At 44.4% G+C, this 8,202-nt stretch overlaps 1 non-coding gene across 1 annotated transcript; it reads right to left on the reverse strand.

The window, feature by feature from the left end:
• Positions 1-4,440: 4,440 nt before the first annotated feature.
• TRNAL-CAA (transfer RNA leucine (anticodon CAA)) lies at positions 4,441-4,523 on the reverse strand. Its single transcript has one exon. It is a non-coding gene; the product is annotated as a tRNA-Leu (tRNA).
• Between the last annotated feature and the right edge of the window lie 3,679 nt (positions 4,524-8,202).

An 8,202-nucleotide genomic window follows, 5' to 3' on the forward strand; every position in this document is an offset into this window, starting at 1 on the left:
TGTTGTAGAAGAAGGAGGATAACGAGTCGCAGAGGTCTTGGGAGGGAGTGATGTAGTTTGAGGCTGCGGTGGGGTTGGTAAATTCTTTGACGATGTTGAATAGTTCCTTGCTGTTATGGGCGTTGTTGTCGAGTCGATTCCTGAATGCTGATTTCTTGGTGGATCGAATCAGCTGGTGGTGTTTGCGGGTGGCTGCCTTGAAGGTGGTCATGTTGTCGGTGGTTGGGTTTTTTCTCCATGTTTTCTCGAGAGTGCGGCATAGCTTTTTGGATTTCTTAAGGTCATCGTTGAACCAGGGGGCCTTTTTGCTGTCTTGTTTGCTGTGATGTTGAGCCAAGGGGGGTACTTTCTTATGTGTATCTTATTACTGGGATTTTTCGGTGTGTTTTTATTTACAACTTTTACTTTTACTCTAAGTGTTACTCAAAAGGCATGGAATGTCACTCATAAGCGCACTTAAATAATGATAATGTCACGCATAAAACATGCCAGCTGTGCTATTGAGTCTGGATTATTTTTCTTAACCCTTTTTTAGTTTAAAAATATATGTCACCATCTTTGCGACTCCTAATGTTTTAAAACATATAGGGGCTTATTTATGGGCCATTATCGCCACTTTAGCGGCAGTTTCCTGCCGATAAAGCGGCGATAATTTTATCGCCCAGGCTTGATAATATGCACCTTAGCTACCTACATAAAAATACAAATGTGAATATTACATATTTTGCTTTGCGACAGTCACATTAACCCTCTATCCAGAAAGTGCATTAACCACCTGTTATCGTACTGTTATTATATCCTGGAACTTACTGGGCACACAAAGACCTCAGTAGCAGGTGCCTAAACCCTGTGCAATTCAGCTTGCCTTTGACTATTTAAGTAAGCCAGAGAAGATGTACTATTACATTTGTCCAAATTGCCGATTTCTTTTATGTCAGATTAAAAAAAAAATTACATTCGTTGGCTCTTTTGATGCCATTTGTCATGATCCGCCCTCTTTTCCCGCCTCACCCAAATTATAGTACCCTGAAGAAGTACGTGTTCCATTGCGCTATATAATAAAAAGCAACAATATTACAATTAAAGTCCTGAGTAAGTGTTGTTTGAAGGTAAAGCGACACCGTGTGGTTGGTTGGGGAATGGCTGCGTTCTAAAACAGTAGATTAGGAATAGCAGAACCAACATAAAAGAAGGTAATAATAACAAGAGGGGGAGGGGGCAACCAGACAGGACTTTATAGTGAGTACACATACACACAAACATCTTATAGGACAAACATTGCACAGAGAGCGTGTCATACACAGATGACAAGCAGTCCTCGCTATGAAGAGGCCGTGTGTGTTGGCACATCTCACAACGGAGGCCCGTGTCATGCATAGAGTGGGATAAGTATCTTATGCTGAAGACACAGTTACACTGTGCAGGGAGAGAACGGTCATCTTGCAGTGCGAACATATATCTATCAGAGTGCTGACTGAAAGAAAGATGCTTATACTGAGGATATATATTTATATATACACACACACACACCTCACAGTAAACGCACACACACACCTCATAGTGAGTACACGCACATGCCCCAATGAAGGCGGGTGTACAGTGAGAGCACGTGCGTCGGACAAAGTATCCAAAGTAAAGTGTCCAGGTACATGAACCTCTCACACTGATGGCTCATGGACACCTTTTCGTGATAGCACACATTCATCTGACAAAGCGCACATGTATGTGGAGATCTCACAGTAGTGACACGCATGCAGCTTTTAGTGAGAGCATCTATATCTGACCCAATGTATAATGTACCGTGCACCTCTCACCGTGATAGCAGCTATGCACCGTATAATGACAGCACAAGTACACCCGATGTAGCGCACACTGTGATGTGTCCATGTAGGCATGCACATCACACAGATGAACACCTTATTATAGTGAGAGAACATGTGATTCTCACAATGAGGACACGTGTGCCCCTTATAATGAGAACACACGTGCCTCTCACAGTGAAGAGACCTTACACTGGAAGCAGAGGGTCCTCTCACAGTATGGGCACGCCAACACCGTACATTGAGAGAACGTGCGCCTTGTACAACAAGGGCATATTTATACACCTTAGCGTGACAACACTTAGATGTGACAGAGGGTGCACTGTGAGGTGCTCGTGGATGCGCACATCTCACAGTGAGGGCACACACGCAGCCTAAAATGAGAGCACAGTGAGGGCACATAAACAACTTATAGTGAGAACTCGAGGACATCTCACATTGAGGGCAAATCTACACCTTACACTGGGAGCACAGGGGCCTCTCACAGTATGGGCACACATGCACCTTACACTGAGGGTACAAGTGCACCTCGCAGTGAGGGCGCATACTCACCTTATAGTGAGGGTGCAAGTGCACCTTATATCGAGAGCACTTGTAAATATTACACCCAAACGCCATATAGCGAGAGAAAACATGTATCTCCTGCCCAGACCATGCTATACGCTTGAGTGAGACAGCATACATGAGCTCGAGCTTACACGCCCAGTGGCAAGGTATATTTACACACCCTATAGCAAAGGGAAAGCAAAAAGGCAAACTGTAAAATAATGTATGAGGCAGCTCTGTGCTGTGGAAGAATTCTAGTACGTCCTAATCCCTTCATCTACACGTGTAGTGGGCGAGAGGGGAGGACCTCTCCTGCAGGAGTATATCCCCAAATCTGACAATCAGTTAAACATTTTGTGCATGCCCGTTGCTCCATCGCTGAATTACATCAAAGAAATGCTCCTAACACATTTACAGTATACAGCATAAAACCTTCGGGTGGCTGCAGAGGTAAAGACACTAAACTGCAGACGGCGAAAGTCTTTTGCGCCAACAGGGGGAGGAGTTAGAGGGTTACTGTATCCGGGGAAAAAGAATTGATCGCTAGTCATCCTTCCGAGAAAACACATTTCCGGGTAGCTGAGTGTGCCCGCCCCGACAAACTTTTGCGTTGCAGACTAAAATGCAAACTAAAATGCTGCTTACTTCCGTAGAGCTAGAGTGTGAGCAAGTAGCGACAGTCGCTAGGCCGGGCAGAATCTATTCTACGGTTTTATGGGACCTGTTAAATCAAGGATGAAATTCGAGTTGTTTTGACCGGTCCTGCGGAGTCCACAGGGAGATTTGTGATTAAGTCTCGGACACTCGACTCGCACAGCCAGTGAAGGCAATTCTAAGGTGCCCACTTTCAAAGAAAACAAGGAAAGGCACGGACAGCGGGAGGGGGGCGGGAAAGGCACGGACAGCGGGAGGGGGGCAGGAAAGGCACAGACAGCGGGAGGGAGGATGGGAAAGGCACTCACCTGGACTTCTTCCGGCGGCGGTCGGCCTGCAATGGCCAAAACAAACCTTTCCCCCCCCCAAAAAAATAGGAACCGCCCACCGCCGCAATGACGGCAACAAAGGGGCTGGATGAGAAAAAAATCTCAGAAACGCCCACAAGTCGCCTCGCAGAATGGCGGACGCCTCAGTCTTTCAATGGCTAGCCTCCATTTATGGAGCTAGCCATTGGAAGACTGAGGCAGGACTTTTGTCCATACTGGTAAAAAAAAGTTTTCGCCTGCGCGAACCGCTGCTTGCGCAGCTTTTCACCAGGCGAAACCTAAAACTATAGGTATGATGGGGCATATTACCAAGGGCAAGTAACGCCGCTTTCTCTGCGAATTGTGCTGAGAAAGCTCTATTAACAACGGCATTTTAAAGCCTGCCCCAAGCCCACTTTGCATGTCGGCGATAAACATCGCTAATGACATGCAAAGTGGGCGTTCCCACGTCCAACCACATGAAAAATGTGGTTGGAGGTGGGAACACCCTATTACCAAGGAAGGCGATGGGAGGAAAAGACCTCCGATAAACTCATTTATCGCTGGTCTCCCAACGCCTGCTCTGACCAGGCGTTAGGCATTGATAACATGGGGGTGTGGATCATAAAGCTGAATCCACCCCCCCATATTATCAAGGCCCACATTAGCACGTGAAAACAACGTTTGTTTTCATGCGCTAATGTGCCATGTCACTGACTATCGCCGGATTTCTATTCGCCTGCCTGATGCACATTGATAATTGCGCGCTAAAAAGGCGATGAAATCCGGCGATAGCCGGCGATACGGGAATGTGCGTTGTGCGTTTTCCAACGCACTCCTCGGTAATATGCCCCGATATTCGTTGAGAAAACATTGCTTAATTATCGCCAGATAAACTGCACTCGCCTCATAAGCTACCAAAGCTGAAATACTTTTCAAAACTCAAACATTTATGGCAGTCTCACTATTTCACACAAATGTATTCTAGGTCGTTAAAGTGCATATTGGTTTTAATTTTCTTCTTTGCCTTGGCTATATGACATCTAAACCTCAAACCAGATGGCATGAAGACAAGCAAAAATGGAAGTAATAATTAAAAAGAAAACTGAACTTGGCAGAAGTGAGATTCGAACCCACACCTCCAGAGGAGACTGCGACTTGAACGCAGCACCTTAGACCGCTCGGCCATCCTGACAGCTGATCATTATTTTTGCACGTGTGTTAAGAATGTATCTATGAAATCACAAACTTGGGCTTTATTTTTATATTCTGCATTTTGAATAAAAGTGTCCTTTCATAACTTGAATTTTTTGAGGTTAAAGGTAAGTGAATGCAGCTGGTCGCTGAGGATTAAAATTTGTCGTGACAAATTTTGTTTCCTTTATGAGCTACATTTTTTGGCGTGGAGCGGACGAGGAGGCTTGCCAGAGTCAGTGATGTTGATGATAACAGATGCCCCAAGAAAGGAGGGAATTTGAGCTGAAATGCAAATTGAGAGAAAAACACATGCCATTAGCAATGTGGCTTTTTGCACATTTTGATATAAATGAAACACCAAAGCTATAAAATATGATTAAAAACACTATACACATGTGGCAGAACCTATTCAACATTTTAATCAACAATATTAATGTTAAATGACCTTTATTAACACTGTCCTTACTACCGCTCTGACTAAATAGATTGTATAAAACTGACACAATGTTTGCACTTTGCAGGAAACATGCCTACACCTACCCCTCATGAGGCCAAATCCCACAGGAGACAATAGGCTCATGAAATCATTGGAAAATATATGATCTTATGATATAAATATTTGCATCATAATAAAGGCTACATATGATCAATGCACTAATCATTTTAAAAGACAAATTCCCTCACTCACAGTAAGGGGCATGCTACATCATTGGGAACCACCTCACACCATGATGCCTAGACACAGTGTGGGCTGCACCTCCCTCACTAGAGGGAGGAGCTCAGATATGTTGTAAGAGGTACAATAAATACCTTTCTATTGAGCAAGGAGTGGTGAGAGAAGTAGAGCGAGAATGAAAAAAGTGTGAGGATTAAAACTGGCTCCAGGGTACACAACACATATTATTAATGCATCTCTGGCTCAGGATTAAAACAAGCAAGGCCAACTAGGTATTTTATACCCACTGGATGTTACCAACAAAGTAGGTTGACATGTTTCTGTCTAAGACCCTTCTCGGAGGTGTTGATGCATTCTTCAGGACCTATGTAATTGGTGCTTCTGCTCAAGTTCTCAAATTAAAATGTGATAAGCGTGTAATACAAACGTAGTGGTCCATTTATAAGTCCAGAGATGTCTTTAAAACTTTAAAAAAACACATACACTAGGAAGAGAAACCAGCGCACAAAAAAACATTGGAATGTGGTAGGTCTATTTGACTTATGTATCATCCGTGCAACAAACCTTGGGGCATATTCCCAAGCAATAGTGATAATTATCGCTATTGCTTGGTTAGAGACAAAAATGTACCGCTGAGCTGCGGCAATTTTTACCGCAAATAAACCTTGGTATTACCAAGGTTTATCGAAAATGCGATAAAAATCGCCGCAATGCATGAATATCGCTGAAAAGTCAGCGATATTCATGCATTACCGAGCTAATGCTCTTAACCATGTTATCCACCTCCCATTGGATAACATGGCTAAGAACTGCTCAGGGCAGGTGTTAGCTTTTGGAGATATTCGCGCTTAGCGCGAATATCTCCAAAAGTTGGTAATAGGAGATAGCGATGTTAGCAACTGTTTTCAGTCGCTAACATCTTGGCACGCCCACTTTGCATGTCATTAGTGATAAATATCACTGACATGCAAAGTGGGGCCCAAGATGGTCGCTATCTCCTACTAGCTTTCGCTAACTGGTGTTAGCGACAGCTAGGTAATAGGGAGATAATTTTATCTCCGCTTTCTTGGCTTTTAAAGCCAAAAAAGCGGAGATAAATCCCCTTGCTAATATGCCCCTCGTTTTCTCGAGGAAAACTAAGGGAGCAGGTAAGTGTAACAGGGGCTGGATGAGGCTTAACCGTGAACGTTAATAATGGTGCCTCAGCTCAGGCCCTGGAGTTAAAGCTCAGAGAATAGTCTAAATAGAAGAGAGAAAAGAGAGAGAGCAAAAAAGAGTAAGACCTTTAAATCTACATGGCCCGATGCTACCGGGGCCAGCAAGTCATTGACCAGAGCTTCAAACTTTAATATAGTGCAGGCACGCCTAAGCTTGATTGCTGGTGTTGTCTGACTTGTATTATGGTGATATATGACCATCAATTGGGTAATTTTGTTTTTGACTTACCAAGCGTGGCGTTGCCGTGTGTATGCACTTTATTCCGGTTTGAAGCTCTGGCCAGGCATATTTACTGTAGCTGTACTGGTCACTGCACCTTGGTATCTCGTGCCTGTTTATTAGCAATGTGTGGGCTTTAGTAAACATGGGTTGCCAGATGAACAACATACCTGACTCTGAATATGAACGATAAGGCATACTTCGTGAGAGGTTCTTGATGTCCTTGGTCCACCTGTGGCCGGGGCCCTTTGTCCTGTTTTTTTTTCTCAGATGATTTTCTCCTTCACTCGTTACAAAGCAGGGTACTTGACATATACAAATAACCCTATATCTGCATCTGAGGTTTTCATTTCCTTTTAGTTTTCATTTGGTCACTTAACTTTGAGTTCACAAAAATCTCAGCATTTTATATTGCTCTTACTCTTTTTTTGCTTTCTCTCTTTTCTCTCTCCTATGATGCCATACAGGACAGACTATTCCCCCTGTTACACTTACCTGCTCCCTTAGGTTTCCATGAGGGTACAGGGTTTATTTCATTGCTGATAAATAAGTGAAATAGACCTCCGCATTCCAATGTGTTTTGATATGTTTGTTTTTGTGAGTTAGTTTCTCTTCCTAGAGTATGTGTTTTTAGGTCGAGCCTATCCCATTCCGCAGGAATGGATAGGGGAGAATTGTAGTGTTGCATCAGGAAAGCTAAACCAGCCGACAGATTTCCACAAGTGCATGTGATCGTGAACGCGCATCCGCCTGCTGGTTTAGCTTTCCTGATGCAACTCTAACAGTGCCTCACACACTTCAAAGGCTCCTCTCCCCGCCCCCCGCCTGCACAAAGGGATCCGCTCTGCCCCCTGCTGCACCAAAGGCTTTTATTTCGCGGCCGCGTTTATTTACTTTCATTTTGCGGCCATGTTTTTTTCAGGTTAGTACCACTGCATCTCTCCTTCGGTCGTTCAAAGCCTTTACGTTCTAACACCCAACAGAATGTGAGCAACGAGGCCATCAATGCCCGCCCCTACTCTCGCCCAAATACAGATGTAGAAACAGGGAAACTGTCCCATCCGCTCTATATCCGACCTGCATGCTTTGCTTTCATAGAACAAACGAACGTAGTGAGCGCTAGTTGTTTGTGCCTTTCTGCCCCCATCAGACTAGTTTTTTTCCGCTTGCATTTCCCGGCCGCTTTTCATTATTTTCTTTCTTTTCAATGTCCCGAGCCCTCTGCCCTCTGTTAGCGGCTATGCCCTCTGTTAGAATCGTTTTTTGTTTGTGCCTTTCTGCCCCTGTTAGACTCGTTTTTTTGTGCCCTTCTGCCCTCAGACTCGTTTGTTTTTTTTCCCCTTCTTTTTATACCCATTGGGGAAGCATGCAGCGGACCATGGGACATCTTCCGCTACCGAAAGCCTGCACTCGCATTGATAATTTGTTTGTACTACGCAGGTAGTTGCCCCCTCCTTGACTAGTTGGTAACATTCCTGTGGTTTCCGCAGAGTGCATCTCACTCGCACACACTCAAGCCTCTGCGCCCCGATCCTCTCTGCACCCCAGTGACTTGTAGGGATTT

Source organism: Lissotriton vulgaris, chromosome 1_1 (assembly GCF_964263255.1).
Source record: "Lissotriton vulgaris chromosome 1_1, aLisVul1.2, whole genome shotgun sequence".
NCBI lineage: Eukaryota > Metazoa > Chordata > Amphibia > Caudata > Salamandridae > Lissotriton > Lissotriton vulgaris.